Below are 19,056 nucleotides of genomic sequence, written 5' to 3' on the forward strand. Positions count from 1 at the left end.
ATGCAGCAGCATTTAAATTTGGCTGCACTGACTATAGTTTGAACAGTTGCGAAACTGCAAGTAATCAACACTTTAATAAAACTCATGATCTGCTTGCAGATAGTCTGGCAAAGAGAAAACTGCTAAAGGAGCTAAATCATTTGCAGAAATCATTTTTAGTGGATAATTTGACCAACTCCAACATGATGGCATTCATGTGCAAAAGCTCTGAAAAATCCTTTATGAATGGCCAACTGCTGCAGAAAATGACTACAGAAGATTTCTCATTACTATGGATCAGAGCTGCTTTATATGTTCATAAAGTAGAGACAGTATCTTTAGAAGACACCTGTCCAAAGAAATAATCTGTGCAAATGACTGAGCTTTTTCAGTTCTGTGAAAATGTCCGGCTTTGCAGTGCTGCAGCAATGTTTTGCATGGGGTCTCCAAGTTTTAAGCATGAACTTGAAGTTTAGGTATGTTATGTGAGTATATCAATTTATTGCTATACGGAGTTAGATTCTGCCTGAAGTCTGTAGAGTTACATGAGGCTACACACAGCAGTGGCTCTTCTTCAAAATACTTAGCTAATAGTTTACAGGGTGACTCAATAATTTAAGAGGATTACTAGCTAGAAATGAAGCCTTGCAGCTATGCATAGCTTATTTAGTTCCACTCCAAATTTACAATTATCTGATGGTTGTTTGGTGGCCTAGGTGAACTGAATTACCACCTTCAGACCGTTTTGTAGGAGACTGCTGTGTACTTATCACAGACATCACATCACTATCACAAATAGCTTGGCAGTGTAGCAGCTGAAAAAAAATCCTTCAAGGACCGACAGTTCAAGCACTGATCTCTCTGCTAAGGCTACACATGCAAAAGCAGTGTGTGAGACAATTTTGTGGTGGGACCCCAACGTAAGAGCCCTGATAGACTTTCCACAGGCCACCCCAAACACCCTTTGGTGCTGACGGATGGCAGTTAGTGTCAATTTGGAAAAGGCTTAGGGAGCTGAATGCAAAAAGGTCTTTATCCCATTTGAATTGCTGGGGCAATCTAGTCTCCCACTGTGGTACTGCCAACCTTCCTTGCAACCCTTGTTCTGAGCATTAGAATTATTAAAATCCCATTTTAGTGAGCAAATTTTGTTAACATGCTCTACTATCACCTTGACCTTTAGTATTCTTTCACTTGGTTGGCTTATCATCATAGAGCTGCTTCCAGGTGGGATGGCAGGGATGGATGGAAAGAGCAGGTGGCTCATCAAAGCACTGCCTCCGAGAAAGATCGGCAGTTCCTGCAGCAGGAGAGAAACATCTGCTGTCCCAGAGCTTACACCCATGTTGGAGCTGCCACCTAGACTGAGAGCTGGGAGGAAGCAGTGGATGCTCATGATGGGTGCAGGGAGGATCAGGAAGAATGGAAGGAAAACTGATGCAATGTTTCTGCCTTAGCAAAATAAAAATCTGCATTTTGGGCATAAGCTAAGCTGGGGTTTAATGAATAGACAATACATGAGGAGGGGTGTTGCCCTGCTTCTGGGTAGATCAGAGAGGTGGTTCTCTCTCTGCAGGGAACAGAGCTGAAAACTTGGAAGATGTTAGAAGGGCAACGAGCTGCGTGGAAGTCTGTAGAGTGCACACCGGGCTGGTGTGCCAGCATGGGGTGACTGCTCAGAAACACCAGCAAGCGGGGCTCCTTGTTTTAGCAGTTGGAAAGGGATCCTCAAGGGCATTGGTAAGGAGTGTCCAGACCTGGCCTAAGCCGGGCACAGCTTTGGGCAATTATGCTCGCGATGCCACCTGGAAAGCAGGTCTGGGACAGCAAAGGACCTGCAGAGAGGGTTAGGGAGTAAACAGAGGGAAGCAGCACTAAGGTGACAACAGCAGAGCACATCAGATGACCCCAAAGTAGCATTCTAGGAGCTGTGTGGATAGCCCCACAGGGATTCTCTGTTTTTATTTCTTCTGCTGAAGTGCCACGGAATCTTTTCATTTTCCTTTCCCCTGAAGAAGAGGAAAAATAAAACCAAATGGCTTCTTTTGAGGCATTCACACCCACTGACTCTAGCAAAGTTGTATTAAAAAGACAAGGAAAGGAAAATCCAATAAAGTGAAAATAAAAATCCATTAAAATTCCATTGGCTTTTACACGTGGAGCTTATTTGCTGTAGGTGAATAGTTAGAGCCAAAGACTATAATCCTATGGCACGCACAGCTCTATTACAAGAGGACACTGATCCAGCCCCAGCATCAGCTTGGCAAATAGCACCTGGCTTTAAGACATTGATGTTCCTGGGAGGTGACAGCCTTCCTCCAATGTTGACTTCACAGGGCAGCCTCCTGTACCTGCTGCCTGTAGAAATGGGTCCTTGCTATTTTTTGGATGCTGAATGCAAAGCCTCCTCAAAATTCAGCTATAAAAAAATCTCCCCCAGCATCCGTGCTGTTTACTCCAGAGTGGTGATAACTGCCTGGGCCCCAGCTTGAACAACCAGGGATCCTTCAGCCCTGATCCCTTGTTACCTCCACCCTACAAGTGTCTGCAAACACAGAACTGATCAATAAGGGGGTTTTGGCAAAACAGGTTGAGCTAAGATGCTGTGATGAGGTTGTCAAGGAACAAGAGCTGCTGAGACTTCAAGCTGCTAGGTATAGTCCAATTTGCTTCAACCTTGGGTGAATGTCTGCTGGAACAATGTGCCACATGCATAGCCCCATTGGGGCTCACACCAGTGGGTGCCAAGTAAAAATGTGACGCCTTCTTCCCCACTCCCAGCTGATGCCAGGTGCCAAGTTCTCCAGGTCCAAAGTCTCTCTATGTGCAGATTCAGGGGTTTTGGCTCACCCCGGCACAGGAGGAACAGCCTGATTTGAAATTGCCATCTTTTGGACACTGGGGTGATCGCTCCATTGCTTCCTGCCCGTCAGCAGGTTTCTGAGGATATCTGACCCTGCACAGCCTTCAACCAGGTTTTCCAAGGATCTTTTTTTGCCACAGGGCCTGGACTTTGGGGACGAAACTAAGCTCCTAACCTGACTGCAAATTGGTCCTGGCCCTACCTTCCTGTCTTTTCACCACCTTAGGATGCCTCTGGCTCTTCTTCGCCTGCCTCCTTTTCTCATTCACTGCTCCCCAGAGGACAATAAGCACTTTAGAAACCGCTTTAGGGATTCTCCACAAGGAGAAAACAAGGAAACCCAGCGACAACAACCTAATCAGCAAACAGCTGAGCCAGGGATAAATTCACATGGAAAGCCTGTGTTTGTTTATTACTAATGGGTAACGGAGATGATAACCTTTTAATCCAAAACCATAATGAAATATGCATATTTGTTAATGTGCAACTATAAAATGCAAATCTTGCAAACACAATGGGGAAGGGCAAAGAAAGCACTCGGCACCAATCCTAATTTATTCCTTTGGCTTCAGACATTTATTCAAATTGAGTTGTGTATGTAATATAAAGTCAAATGAATATGTAATTGTAATGTATATGTATAAACATTTTCATCTCAAATATGCCAACTGTTTATCATAATAGGAAGTAATACATATTTTGCCGAATAAAAGGTTACCTATTAAAATATTTTTACCCTCTTCCCACCCCAAGCTTTTGTGCTCTCTGTAAAAGCTCTGTTTACATAGAGACAATTTCTGGTTTTCCCTTTTGAGCCGTGCTACCCAAATTCAAAAGATTTAAAAGATTAACAAAGTAGAATCGGAAAGATTTTTACACAAAGTTCTTTCTTTTTCACTCTCCTCTTTTCCAAGCAGCACAGAAATTGCTCTCCTAAATATCAATTTAAAACAATGGCTAAAAAGCTGAGCAATTTCCCCCTTCTATTTCCAGCCCCCAAAGAAACAGCTTTCCCCTGTTGCTGTCAGAGTAACTACATATTCATCTACATATTCATGCAGTAGCAACTAAGCTTTATTGCTAGGCCTGGTCACCACTGCTTTTGTAAATCATCTCTTTGGCAGGCTGGCAGACTGAGAGCTAGAACCAGCTTCACACGCTGTATGTGAGAAGATCTGCATCAATTTGTGAATATCGTGATTTCGGAAGACACCGGGAAAATAAAGATTCAAGACAAATCCTCTTTTCCTAAACTCACCTGAAAGTAAACCTCTTCCTGCAATGGAAAAGTTCAGGTAGTTTTTATACTTTTTTGGTGGGATCATCAGGCTTATGATTCCTGGGCTATTGTGTTGTGAGAAGTATTTCTGTCTGAAATTTAGCATGGCTTAATTGTCTGAAATTTGAATGCACTGCCAGGAAGTCAATAGCAACATTTCCATTGACTTTACTGAGCAGTGGACCAGAGGAGTCAAGGCAGAGCACAAAGGATTTTGTAATCAACCTCCACCCATTGCTTCTTCCGTCCCTCCTGACTCCTTTATTCACTTTCCCACTGCTGCCATAACCATATGCTGCATTTATTCAGTCTTGCCCAGTGCATTCAGCATTTTCTTCTCTTGTCTGCTAAACAAAACATTTTTCACCTCTTTGTGTTTTCTGACTCTCCTGAGGACCAGAGCAGTGTACCAATAACCAGAAGAGAAGAGGAAATCCCGTTTCTATTTATAGCCTCAAATTCTACAAATTCAGGGGTTTTGGGGAAGCACACAAAGTGCTGATGACTTACTAAAACTGAGTAATTTTCCATTCTCTTTTACACATACTCATGAAAACAGAAGGAAAGATAATTTTGATGCAGGGCTATTACAGAGTCCCATGAAATAAGTACAGGGAGTGTGCAAATTTACTCTTTTCCCCATTGCCCTGAGCTAGACTAAAACAGCCTTATCCTCAAATTGTCCAGCGGTTCATCCACCCGTGGCCTGAAGGTCCAGCTCTCTGCACTGCCAGGAGTCACCATCCCTCTTCCTAATGCGATTGATCCCTGGAGGGTGGTTGAAGGTTTCCATGCTGAAACCTCTCCAAACTCCACAGAGGCTTTGGCAGCAACCCCCTGGGGCTGCCGAATTCAGCAGCAGTCAGAGCCACAGCACAGTCACAGACTTGGAGAGCAGCTACTAAAGGTCTTTAGAAAAGGAAAGTGGGTCCTTTTTCTCCCTTGCATTTATTTGCTCAAATCATTTATAAGGAAAGCAGCCAGAAAGCACCATGCTTAACCTGTTTCTCCCCGTTTGGACCATCTGCAGAACCAATGCTCTGCAGACAGGCAGTGTGGGAGAAGAGACCTATTTGCTTTTGAAGAAGGCAGGTGAAGGGGCAAGGGAGAAAAGCCAGCAGGCCAAATGAGAAGCGCTCCTCTAGAAGTCTTCCATCATTTCAGACTCATAAATCATGATGTAGATTAATGAGAAATTAATGCAGTGCAGAAATTACTGGGGGTGAGGAGCTGTCGGTCAGCAGCAGGAGTGACTGTGCGTGAGACAAAGCAGTGAAGATCTCCAAAAAGAGAGAGGGCTCAGCAGCCTGGACTTGTTCTTTAATGAGGAGAGACAGAGAGGTCAGCATGGGAACAAGATAGCATGCAGCTGCATCAGGGAGACAAGGGACACTATTTAAAAATCCTGTCAAAAGACTCTCCGGACTGATTTGTATTAAAGCCTTATTCACATCTGCTAATGAAAAATCCTCCTGCATCAAATCATAATATATAAGCCTTAAAAGAGAGAGAGAGAATGTGTGTGCACAAGAGAGAGGGAGAGGGAAAAATCAAAGGAGTAGAGGTTAATTTCACTATGCGCCTCCTCTGTTTGGGGGAAAAAAATAACACAGATGAGGAAAATAGCCTACTTTACCTCCCGTTCTTTCCTCTTCAATCCTCCAGTGACATTATTTTAAGCATTTAACTTTCTGATAGCAGTTAGGCTGGTCACATTTTCTCTCCATTTAGTGGCAGGTTTTGAGCGCATCATTTAGTCTTGCAATGGAAGTGATGGAGCATGTGTATGATAGATGACTCACTTCCCTGGTGCTTGGGCATTTGGGGCTAACAAGTAGCTTAGCCTGTTGCTGGTTGAAGTGCTTTGAGGCTCTCTGCAAAGCCGGGTGTGCAAAGGTGGGGAGAGAGTAAATACTGACCTTCCTCCTTATTATTTCATATCTAAGGGAGGTGAGTACTGTCATATTCTAAGGTAAATTTTCTCTCCTCCTCCATAAAAAGTGTTCTCACTATGACTCCAAGCCAAGAAAGCATAAATTGAGTCCTGATGTCTCAGCCCGTCCATACAAATTTGCAACGGCAGTGACAGAAACTCGTGGGAGTTGTTTTGGAGAACGTGGCCGTTCCACAGCAGGTAGGGAGTCTTTATGCAAATACCGCAGTAGTACCTTCATTTATGGCTCCTGTTGATCCCACCGCCCGCAGGATGCCAGTAACCATAGCAATGGGCTCAGATCGGAGGGCTCTCTATTGTGCGCAGAATAGACAGTGGCAGCTGATGGTATCAGCAGAAAGAAGTATCCAGACAGAGCCACTGTGGATGATGAGTGGATAATGGGAGAGCACACTCATAGCCCGGCAGATGATAATCCATAACAATGGTGGTAAGTCAGGTAGACAGCAGTGCTCAGACACCATAGAGATGGGCATGAGAAAGGAATGGAAAGAGAATAGAGGATAAGTGAGGAAAAATGTTCAGCTGACTCAAATGTGAATACATCCAGACATCACTATATACCATATCTAATAGAACTATATACACCCAGTCTAACTGCTGCTCAGTCCGTGCAGGTTTTTCAGGTCTGGAATGGGGCTGGAAGAAAGATAGGATGTGGCCCCATCAGTTGAGGCATTTTGGGACCACAGTGAGGAGAACACAATCCATTGCATTTGCAAGAGCTATAGCTGTGCTGAAGATGGTGCCTTTACGTGAGCATCTGAGGACAAACCGCACGTCAAAGCATGCAGATTTTGTTATAGGCATTTTCTAATGCAATATGACACTCCTACTGACAAATGGGTCCTAACATCTCTTACACACTCCAGCTCTTATATACTCCCAGTTTTTATTCAGGGGTGTGGGGACCCCACAGGAAGAATGGACATTCTTTGAGCCCAGGTGCACCACAAGTCCCTTAGACACCAAGCAAGCTATACATTCATGTAGATATCCCTTCTGACAGCTTCCTCAGCTTTTAAGAGGTGTAGTCTTTAATATTGTACCATCAGGTGGAACATCTTTTTTTAAAATCTGCTCACATGCACACACGCACAGAGGATAAAATACAAGTGGGGAAAAAAGAAATCACAAAAAGGACCCTATTTATCAAAAAAACAATGGCTCAGTAGCGGCAGTGAAATAGAGATATTGTTACTTAGCGATAATAAGGTAAAAAAGCCATTGTCAAAATGATAAGGCCATTTCTGTTGTCTCCCCAAGTGATAATATCTCTGCTACCACTAGTGCCTGAGTATTGTTAGGATATTTCACGGCAAGTGTTAGACAGAATAAGTTATACACTAAGCCCACAGCTAACTCTAAAGACTACAACTTCACCTCCCCCCATATCCCTGTTCACACAACAGTCTCTTCTTTAATACCTTTGCAGCAGAGGTTTCTATTCCCTATGGCTTTTCATCTGCTTCCATTTAAATATAACACTGCTCCTGAGTCAGTTGACAAGGTACCTTTCACTGATAAGCAGCCCAACTTTGTCTTGCGATAGGTCATCAGAAAGCCAGACTATCATGTCTTGAAAAATGTAGGAAATGTTGGTAAAAGTGCCAGTGAAATGAGTTGGGGTAAAGAAAGGGAAAAAAAAGTAATAACATTGAAACAAGAATACAGAGATCAGCTGAAAATCTCTGGCAGATGCCCTGATGTTCTTGTAGAGTCTAGAGATAAAATTTACCCGTCTGCTCAGAAGTGGAGGTTGTCCTCTTACAGGGACTGGACACAAGTGTGCCTTCAGTGGAACATGCCGCACTCTCTCACTGCACAGGGAGAAGAGCCAGCCCCACGGCTGCTCCAGCCCCACGGCAGCTCCAGCCCCACGGCTGCTCCAGCCCTACGGCAGCTCCAGCCCCACGGCAGCTCCAGCCCCACGGCTGCTCCAGCCCCACGCGGCAGCTGGGCAGCAGAGGGAAGGTCAGTGCTGTGCGGTCGGTCACTACATCACTGCAGCAGTAAACAGAAAGGGAGTGAAGAGAGGGGGAAGGTCTCATGCAGAAGGCAAATACTCCTTTTTGTTAAATATAATTTCCTTTTCTATACCTATCATCAGCATTGCCACCAGCTGATGGAAACCACGGGGTCCCCGTTACCTGCAGCAGTGCTTCTCTATATGCTTTTTTCTCTTTGAGACCAGCAGGAAAAAGCAACCACAGGTGCATGGCCGATGTCCTGTGGGTTCAGACCCATTGTTAGCAGAGGGATGGCAGGACAGTGCAAAGAGAGCTTAAACTACCACAGAGGAGCCTCTCTGAGCAGAGGTTGTGTGCTGCCCATGCCAGCCACAGGAAGCTCTGCAGGTCTGGGAGTTGCTGCTTGGAAAACACTGTTTTCCAAGAGCTTGTGCAGGAGGGAGAGCAAGCAAACCTAGCCGGGAAAGTATATCCAAGCTAATAAATCTAAAAAGCAACCTCATCCTCTCCAGGGAACAAGAAGTATGCCTTTGTACTGGGTCACACATCAATGTCCACACAGGTTGGGGGCAGAAGCCTGTTTTCTGCTCCTGTTCTGGAAGCAACCATGCTACCAGGGGCTGTGTCTTGGAGGGGATGGGACAGGGGAAATACAATGTCCTAGGCAAGAGACACACAGTTCCTTGTCTCATATGCCATTCCTAAAATCTGGGGTGGCATAGTGTCCTGGAGCCTTCCTTCCAATACTGAGAAAAGGTCTGTTTTCCAGAATTGTCCTGGCCATTGTAAGATGCATGGTAATGTGTCTAATTTTTAAGCACACCTTTCAGTCAGTCAGGAAGGAAAACCCCAAATCCTGGAAGAGAAAATTTCTCAAATTGTCAAGTTTTTGTGCTGAATATTTAGTAATTCATAAAGAAGCAGCAATTCAAATACGGAGCCATTTTCCTCAGTTTTCTCTCCCCTGGTTGAAGGTAAGGAAACCAAGTTCCTGGCATACTTTTTATAAGTCTCACTTTAAAAAGCCTTTGTTGAAGGTGGATCTTTGCCCTGTCCTCTGCAAAACCAGGAGCAGCCCCGGGCAAGTAAAATGCAGGTATTAGCTGGATCGCCAGAGTGCGGCCAGCTCTGGGGTGGGACGTGGCTGTTCATCACCCATGCAGCACACGGCAGCTCCCGAGTAAAGACTGTGCCTGCCCGCCTGGGCAGAGCCGTGATAAATGTTTACAAATTACTTTCTCAAATGTCTTCGCCCTCTTCTTTGGAGGCAGTTAGAGTGATTCTGCCAAAAGTAAATGAATAAACAAAAAGATCAGCATCCCGCAAGTTCCCCATGGAAGGTGACGTGAGAAGCTTCAGCAGCGAAGACTGCGGAGGAAATAGATTGGGGAGGGTTTGGGGTTTTTTTTCTTTTTTAAATAAATATTTGAGGCACACCATGGGAGTTGAGCAGCAGTGTGGTAACTATATCAAACACAGAGAATCCCCAGATTATCTGCTCTGAAAGCATTAGCTGGCTGCGGAAAACAGCCATCTTGAACCTGTGGAATTAGGAAGGGTACAAAAATACAGAAAAGTAAATAAATAAGGTGTGAAACAGCACCAGGAATAAAACAGTCCCTAACAAGCCATCTGAATAAACAGGGTGAGAAAAATCAGCATTGCTGCTGCTGTCTGTCTGTCTGTCTCCCTTCTGCAGTCTTTTCCTCTCCCCCTTTCCTGCACCCTTACCTGCTTTTGAAATCAAGCTGACAGAGAGCTACACATCTAATCAGGATGGGGGGCAGCTGCTCTCTTCAAACAATTTCGTAAATGCCTTGCTGAAGTCATCCATCTCCTCTTTGTCTCCCTTTTGCATCTTCTTGAGGCCTTTAAAAAACAGGGTGTAACGTGGAGCTTAACAGTTGGCAAATGCTGATTTTAAGTGCGTTTGTACATTTGCAGATTGATCCCGGAATGATCAAAGATAAATAATCTCCCCAGCGCTCCTTTGTAAAAGCTAATGAAACTTGGGGGGGAGAGGGAGGGAGGCAGTGTAAAGCAGGGTTCACATTTCCAGGACTTTTTCGATCACTTCATTGTAATTACTGAAACAATTTTTCCCACCCATCCCCCCCTTCCTGGCACCATCATTCCCCTCACCTCCAGTAAATATATTTAGATAGTTAGACCCACTGCATATAACCTGGCCTGGTAATAACAGCTTCAGAATCCCCCTTAGTGCAGCACAGTTTATTTTGGCTGTCTATGCCCACGCTCCACGTCCTTTATAGGCAAGTGCACACTGGGGAATGAGTGTAGGTGACCTCCAGGAATGGAAAAATTTCATTTGCCTTCCCTTAAATGCTCCTGTGCCAGCCCAGGCTTCCCCTCCTGTGCCTGGTGCCATGGGCAGGAGGGAGATTTGCTACGGCTCAGGTACTGGCGGGTCCCCGGAGCTCTGGTCCTCCCAGCCTGGAAAGGGGAAAACTCCTGAAGCAGCCTTTGCTCCCCATTTGTCATGCACATGGGCATCTTGATCGATCTCAGAGTGGCCTGGTACTGTTTTCACGGAAAGCTACATGGTACTTATTTGGCACAATCCCTGGAAATTAAATAAAAATACAAAATTAATGGTGCTATTAATGCCAACCCTGGGATGAATAAAATGTTTAAAAGGAACCTTTGGTTAGCTGTTTTAGCCTGCAGCCCTTCCTGACATCTTTGTGTTACCTATCCTGCTCATATAGTGCTATAATGAGCATCATTTCCAGATCAGCCATAAGGGGCACTGAAGTATATCTTCTGAAAGTTCATGCTACTCTCTTAGCTTTGCTAATTCATTAAGCAGAAGGCAGACAGAAATATCGCTTGGAGAACAATCATGAAAGATTACAAACCTGTGAATTTAAAGTCTTCCCTCTCCAAACTTCCAACAATTTTGCAATGCTGCATACACAGATTCCATGTCCATATATGTATAAATATATTTAAAAGCTTTAGCTCTGCCTTTCACATGGGGAAGAGACTCGTAAGGAAACCTGCAAGCAGAGCACTTTTAATTAGCTGCAGGGTCCATTCTCTGTCAGCATCTGAACCGACATCAGGACCGAATCCAGGCAACAGCATAGCATGCTCATTTTCCCTGTGGGGTGCTCCCAACTCCTGGAGACAAATTACAGTGCTAGCATTTGCAGAGCTGGACCCAGGTTTGAGCCTCACATGTGAGCTTGCTATCACATTCAAAGGTATTTGGTAAAATAAAGAATTCACAATGATACCTTTCCCACCGAAGAAGAAGCAGGAGCAACCTGAAGTCTTTGATCCCGTAGACTGTGATAGCTGTTTAGACTCTACAAATACGCCTGGCACCTTGGTCTCTGTTGGATTTGATAGACTTTATCCAAACTTCAGAAATCATCCCTGAATATTGATAAGGAGGTTTTAGTGGAAGCATTCAGCTAAAAACAAGCCAGCAGAAGAGAGGGAAAGAAGGAAAAGAAAACATTAGAAAGGGTCACGGCTGGATTTGCTGAACAAATGAGCTCTCTTGTGACTATGAGATCTCATCATACTCCTCTCAATTTTGTTGTAGGAAGCAGCATAAGACAATGACTGACCTTCAAGTACATTGTGGGAATATGCAGGCTGACTCTCAACAAGAAAACCCCCCTAAAAGGGTATAATCAGATTTCCCCACAGGAGATCTTTTTCTACACTGTTGTTTAATCTCTCCTACCATATAGCTGTGTGTACTTTTAAAATAAATCGATCATGCATTAAAAAAAAAAAAAAAAAAAAAAGGAGGATATTATGGTTTGTGCCTGTAACATAAAATCACCTGGCGTGGAGGAGGGGATCAGAGGCAGACTCAGCTGGCCTGCAAAATCCTTGAGCTCTTTGGTTACAGGCAATAGATGCAATGCAGATATGAATATACAGGCAGGTAATACACACAGACTGAATGTCCTACTGGCTGCGTGCGGTCAGCCCTCCCCGTCCCTTCACATCTCATTAATGTTGTTCTTACTGTAACAACACATCAAGGTCACAGGGACTGGAGGCTGCATGGGAACGAGGGATGAGGCAATCCCCTTCCCAAAGCTTTTGCAATCAAAACCAACAGGGCAAATGATGGTGGGAAGGTGAGCATCAGCCCAGGTTTGGTGGGAGAGGCATCACCTTCAGACTGCAAAGGTGAGTTTGAAGAAACTGCTCAGCCAGTTCCCATTCATTTCTGACGGGATTTAACTGCTTAGTTTTAAAATGGTTTCAAACCGTCAAGGCAGAGCAGGTGAATCATTCCCACAAAAAAGGCTTGCAGAAGAGCTGAGACTTGAACCTGAATTTACCCAAACTTACTCCAGACCCTTAACCACAAGGCCTAAATTATCCAAGAGAGGTCATTTCCTCCAAGGACAAGAATGACCAACCCCTTTAAGCAGTTATAACATCAGGTCCTAACCCCAAGCCCCTCTCTCTCAGCATGAAGCCTTTTACCATGTCCCTTAGGGTTTAACTTTCACCCTGACTTATAAGTGAGGAAGAGGAGTGTGATGGGAGGAGCTTGCGGTCTGGGTCTCTCTCAGATCCATTTTATCAACTGTATTCACTGTGACATAAAGATGATATGTCACTGAACAATTAAAAATTAAATCCCAGATTTGTCAGTGCAGGATCAGACAGAGACAGTCTAACTTTACTTACTATGGTTTATGTTTTTTTTCTTGTTGCCTCCCTGCAAACAGGTCCCTGGGCTTTTTGATTTATATTTCACCATCTGAAATACATAAAAGATGTGGTGCTTTTGCTCCCCCATGAATCTTCTGCAATTTTGTTCAAAATTTTACTGAAGGTGACATGACAAATTACCGCCAGAGTCAATTTGTGCTGGAGGAGGGCATCATTAAAAAAACCAGAAGAATAGGGACACAAAAAAAAGGAAAAGGGAGGATGGGGGAAAGAATGAGCTTGTGACCTCTTTGAATATGTCACACTCCAAAGGCAGCGCTACCAGGATGAGACTGGCAGACTAATTACCCACACGGCAGGTTTGTTGATTCAGGGGAAAGGGAGAACTCAAAAGCTCATTTGACCTGTTCAGTAGGACTGCTCTGTTTCTTGTTATCTATTTTGGAGAGAGCAGAGGAGCAGAAAGAGGTAGGATATTTCATAGCATCACTCAGAGCTAAGGCTCTCCAGCCTTCCCATGTCTCCATCACTGTAGTCGTGCCCTGGTCCCCTCCTCTGACAGTCTCTTCTCATTGCCTCGCCTGACTAAGCCCAAACTTCAAGGGCAGGTAAGAGATAATTTGATTATGGCAGATGCTTCACTGTTTGCACTGTATAAAGAAGGCTTTTGTCTTTGTTGTAGCTCAGAACAGTCAAGTAGCAACAGGTAATTTGATATAAAGAGCAAAATAAACGTTTAACATGTTCATTTTACTTTCCCAATGAAAGGCACCGTAGTAAGCAGTATTATTATGAGTCATGTTGCCATGTGTTACTTCTCCCACATCTTTCAAAGGTGTTGGAAGGGGAGTTTGTTTGTGTAGTGAATAGTGTCCCTGGTGTTTGCTTCTGTATCTTGTTTCAACACTTTCTGCAGACAGAAAACTTGTCTCCCTGTTGCAGGCCTGGGGACATTTTTCTTTGTAAACAATGATTTTCACCACAAAAACCAAGGTATCAGCTGGGATCAAATTCTGAAATACTTGTGAAAAAATCTGTTTTCACACATGGCTGCTAGCAAAGTAAATATTAGCTAGGTTACGCACAGTCCTGGATAACACTGGATCTGGTATGTTTGGTCTCTATTGGTCCTACAGGAATTTTACCCTATTTATTTTTTTTGGTAGATCCACAGCCATTCTGAAGTGCCTGATGTCATGTCAATTTAGTGTTTCAATTCCTCACCTAGAGTTAATTCATTTCAGGGGGGACTCTGTACTTTCCCTTTCACTTCCTGAGAAAATCTGTCGCAAATGTTACTTTTGCAGACAGATTATGTGCTACAACAATTAGAAGATCCCAAGTATTATTTCTGTTTACACTTGGCTTACCGGGAAAAGAAAATGCAAAAGAACACATGGGTTTTAGCACAAGCAAAATCTAGTGAACTTTTAAAATCACTGCACCACGCTTAGCAGATGCATCCTGCCTAGATGCACCTGGAATGCTGCTGAATTTACAATACACAGTATGTCTGGCTTAAGAACTCTTCTATTTTAGGTACACTGACCACAGGGGACAGCTGCTGCGCTAGCAAACATACCAAGTGCACCTTAATGGACACGGTCTGGTGTGCAACCAACCTAGGTCCAGGTAAAAGCCAGCCTGGCTCACAGCCAGACCTCCAAGCAACATGATGCTAAACTGCAGCGTTTACCTAGCAGCTGCTCCGTGGAGGTTCCCTGTGGAAAGCCCTGCAAGGCATGGTGGATTCCAGGCCCATCTGGATTTCATGTGATCTAAAGATATTCCTCGTAAGATATTCTTGGACCTTTCTGACACACTGTTAATTTTCAGAGGATTTTAATTGGAAAGGGCTTCCTGAACTATGAAGCCCCAGACTCCTGTTGCTGAAAACACTAGGTCATTCAACACATCTGTAAGTCTTTGACCTCACTGTATCTTTTGAAAAGGAGGTGGTGCCATAACATGGTGGATCTAATGACCAGAACCTCCTAACTGCCATCCTAAATTTATCTGTAGGCAACTTGCTACCCTTTTTCCTCTTTGAAAGACATTTCTAGCACCTATATTTTCCTTTACTTGAGTCTGTTGATCCCCCATCCTGGTGTTCATCTCTTAGACCTTTTTTTTTTTTTTTTTTGCTAGACCCCTCCTCCAAGAAAAGAGCAGCCCAGTAAACAGAGTGAAATGGGAAGTCTGAGCTCAATGGGGAGAGGACTTTATTCTTCCTTCTCCCACAGCCGGAGAGAGGCTGGCCCTGGAGAGAGAGGAGTGAGCCTGGTAATGAGCACGGACAGGCTGCAGCAGCCTCCTCTGTTCCTCTGCCACCTGCACGCTCGAAGACCGCAGGCTGCCCTGCTCCCAAAGAGATAAGCGTTTTTGCTGGCTGGAGGAGCAAGCCTTCCAGGAGTGACCGAGTGAGCGCGGACGTCAGATAGCCCTGGCTCTCTGACGGCTGCTGCTCTGAGGAGGACGGGTTTGGACGCAGTGAAAAGTTATGCGCCTCAAGGCAGTGTGTGCAGCATGGGGAGTGCTGGGACAGCAGCTGAGCGAGGCACCAGCCCAATTAGTACCAGTTCGAGCAGGAGCCATCTGTGCTACTGCAAATCATTAACAGCAAAGGCCGAGTCCAGATGCATGTGCCTGAACAGCTGAATAAAACAAGAGCAATCAGAGAACTGCACAGGGCAGCAGAGCCAGGTGAAAATGCAGAATGGAGAAATGGGTTCCTCTCGAAACCTGGCCTGAGATGAGCTTCTGGCTGGGACTTGAGCTGGCTTTGTTCCCCTCCATCTTGGCCTAACAGCTGGTCTCCCCACACACCTTCATTTGATCGGGTCCTTCCCCTCCCCAATTCCTGCCTCCCTCCATTTCTAGCTGTCTCACAGCTGAACGTAGCACGCAGTCCATGCCCTCCCCCTTCGTCACTCCAAACACCCTCTGCTCTTGAATTCCTTTGTTTTCTCTGAACAAGCATTTGGGGACACAGATTGGCTGAAAGCTGTGATGCAGTATAAGCAACACCATAAATAGACTCCAAATGACCCAACGGGAGCATAGTACCCACTGAAGGATTGAAAACACTTTTCTCACTCCTTCCCGCAGAAAAAAGAAGCCACCTGTATGTTATGTATGCCTGCAGCAAGCACTGCCTGATAGGGTGCTCTGCAGCAACCTCCCCATTCCCTTGCTCTGAATCTCCCCTTCAAACCCATGAGACCCATGCCATATCCATGTCTTCTCTGCTAACCTGCTGGTGGACGGTGTCTCCCTCACCATCTTGGATGTGAGTTTGCTTCTCTTCTCTGCTCTGTCACGGGAGGGGGCTGTAATCTTCCAGGGTTGCGTTGTTTTAGTGGAAGTAATACTCCTCATCTTTCAAACTCCTCCTACCTTGTCTTATCTATTCTATACACATGTTGCTCTCTAATAACAGCAGTGCAAGCCCAGTAGTATATTTTGTCATCTTTCAGGAGATGGCTGATAAACTAAATTGGATGCTCAGTCCCATCATGTAGCAGCTGACCTGTAGGACCACTGGTGCCAGCAACTTCACCCGCTCACGCAGGCACAATGCTCATTTAACCCTGACACTTTTTACACCTTCCTCACTATTATCATGTAGCAATTCCTGAGCAGAATGAGCTGTCAGGTTAAAAGGGGAACAAAACCAGGTGTTTGGATTTTTGGTGTCCCTGAGCCTGGCTGAACTCAGAAGAGATGCACTTTCCATTGCCCAGTTTCACACATGTGGAAACTGGGCTTCAAGAAAGGGCAGTCCTTTCAATGCTTCTCACCCCCTTTTTAATAATTAAAATAAGAGACGCTCAACAAGTCATCCATTCCTTTTATGTTTTGTTCCTCCCCTGTAAAGAAGCATGAGTTACAAAGCACCTAGGGGAAAGAAGGCTGTCCAGAAAGGCTCCTTTTCTTTAGGTTTATACCTAAAGCATCTTCTAAAGGAGACTCAGCAGTACAGCTGGGACCCATCAAGCCTGCCAGGAAAGAAAAGCAATTGGCAGAGACCACTGCACAGTCCAGATGATCCCATATTCCTGGGCTCAAACTCATGCCCCCTCCAGAAGTTCAAGGGTATTGAGATCAGATGTTTTGATTGACCTCATTATATATAGAGGGACCATCTGCAAAAGCTCAGATCTGGCTCCAAGCTTCTTCCAAGTACAGGTCTGGGATTTTGATTTGAACCTCTGCCTAACGCATTCAACCTTTGCCAGGGCACAATGAAAGCGTGGTGCAAGATACCAAGAATCCTTTCTTTAATAGAAGTGCTGGACCAGATTTTCAGCATAGCTCAGCTCCTACTCTAAACTCCTGTTTCTGGCCTGCCTTTCAGATGTGCCCACCATCTTACGGCTCCCCTGCAAACCCTAGCCTCTCCTTCCTTGCCTATTTTACACCTATATCTGCCACATTAAGGAACCTATCTGAACGCCTATGAATAGAGTATATAAACCTGAAAAACAGTGAGCAGTGATGCATACAGGGTCTGTCTCTACTTGCAAAGGTCCGTGGCAAGCGATCCCTTCCAAAGGGAATGTGGGAGATCAACAGATTCAGCACACTCCCAGATTCCCTGTAGGTCTCACACAGGCAAAACATTTCATAAACAGCGAACAGCCGTGACAAGAGGCCTTTTCTCTTTCCTTTATTCCTAAAAAAAGAATTGCATCTTTGAGATCCCATTGACAGCCATTCTCCCTTAACAATCTGCTTGACTCAACACAGGCCATGCTCTTGAGACTTGTTAAGGGAGGGGTGGGGAAGACATCTCTACACTGTTCTCTTCTTTCCTCCTTTCTTTAATCAAAGAAAGAAAACAGGAAAAGAAAATAAAGAAAGAGGAGGAGGAGGGGAACCAATAGACCCCTCCTCCCTACTCCTTGGCTTTCTCCTCTATCTTCCTGGCTGTCAGATGCTCTGACATTCCTTGCACGTAAGTGTTTTGCTTCAAAAGTTAGAAGAAGAGAGGGAGACAGAGAAACTGCATTGCACAGTCCCTGTTGATAAGGTTCAAAGCAGACAGAGATGCCTCAGAAACACATGCAGTCTCTCCCTCTCTCCCTGTTACAAGGGAAAAAAGAAGAGCTAAATTCCATGGCAGACTTTGCTTTCTCCTGCTGCTGTTATCTTTCCCTGCACACGGGCTGGAGGTAGGGGGAAGATAGAAACTGTCCTGTTTACCTTGCAGTTTCTCTCCACCCCCAGCCCCCTTTGAAATGTCATCTGTAGCTGCTTTTGCATTCCCAATTTTTAATGACATTTGTAAAAAGAAAGAAAATTCTGGACATGTTTGTCTGCTGAGTGTTGTTTCCTTCCCCCGCCCCATTGTTTTAAAACTTCCCAGAAGCTAGGATGAGCCCAGCTGAGGATACTCAAGGAAAAACCCTGCCAAAAGTCTTCCTTGCTGTTAATATTTCCCCAACCTTGTCATTATCTGACTTTTCCCTTCCTCTACCCCTTCATAAATCCCTCTAATTTTCCCTCCCTGCTTAGCATTGGAGTAGCAAGGAAACACCACTAAGTTATCACCACATTACTCATCTGGGGAATCCAGCCAAGAATGCTTTGGCCTAGCAAAATAGTCACAGCCATCTGTCTGTCTGTTGTGCTAAAGGAGAAACAAGCACAAGAAATAGCCAAGAAACACACACATTTACTAAAAAGAAAGAAACCCAAGAGGCATGAAAGTCAGAAACTAGCCACCAGAACCAGCAGTCACAGAGAATATTAAGATAGAGAATCAGTCACTTCACTGAGATATTTCAGATGAGCCTGGTGAGCGAAAAGCCCTCCCTTTATTGCCTTCAAAGGGAAATTAAAATAGCTAAGAGATTGGTGTAGGGAAGTCAGTAAAAGTTAAAGAGCTCATCAGACTGTCCCCTCACTTCCCATCTGTCTAATAGGAGCATCAATCTGCTCAAGGTACAATGTCCCCTGCAAGGGCACCTTAGGACAGGTCCAGCTGGAAAATGAGGTTAATTTATGCTTCCTCATACAGGTGGTTGGGACTCAGGTGTTGGGTGGGTACCTTGGGGTCTACAGGTGAACCATATCTGCTCCTGCCTCTGTCAGGAACCTATTCTCTCACAGGTGAGGTACATAGATAATTTAGAGCTGGTGTTTGTAACCATAGCCAAGCAAAGCCCAGCCTGCACCTCCTTTTCTCTTCCAAAGGAGTGCAAAGCTTTTTGGCAGCAGTCCAGTTCCTGCCAGCTGTGTGGGGTGGCAGCGCCACGTGTGGATGAACCTTTGCTTACATGATCCAGAATATGCAGAATAAGGCTTTGACTGTCTCATCCCACTATGACCGACGAAG

At 44.8% G+C, this 19,056-nt stretch overlaps 1 long non-coding RNA gene across 2 annotated transcripts; it reads right to left on the minus strand.

Annotated features, from left to right (window-relative positions):
* Positions 1-1,600: 1,600 nt before the first annotated feature.
* LOC142042731 (uncharacterized) lies at positions 1,601-16,060 on the minus strand. 2 transcript variants are annotated; one of them, XR_012653839.1, is made up of 5 exons: positions 15,970-16,060; positions 11,306-11,485; positions 10,925-11,065; positions 9,777-10,629; positions 1,601-9,327 (listed from the first exon to the last, which is right to left on the minus strand). It is a non-coding gene; the product is annotated as an uncharacterized LOC142042731 (long non-coding RNA). The 2 variants fall into 2 exon arrangements; XR_012653838.1 differs by lacking the exon at positions 10,925-11,065.
* Positions 16,061-19,056: the final 2,996 nt, after the last annotated feature.

The sequence above is a fragment of the Buteo buteo genome, chromosome 21 (assembly GCF_964188355.1).
Source record: "Buteo buteo chromosome 21, bButBut1.hap1.1, whole genome shotgun sequence".
Taxonomy (NCBI): Eukaryota; Metazoa; Chordata; class Aves; order Accipitriformes; family Accipitridae; genus Buteo; species Buteo buteo.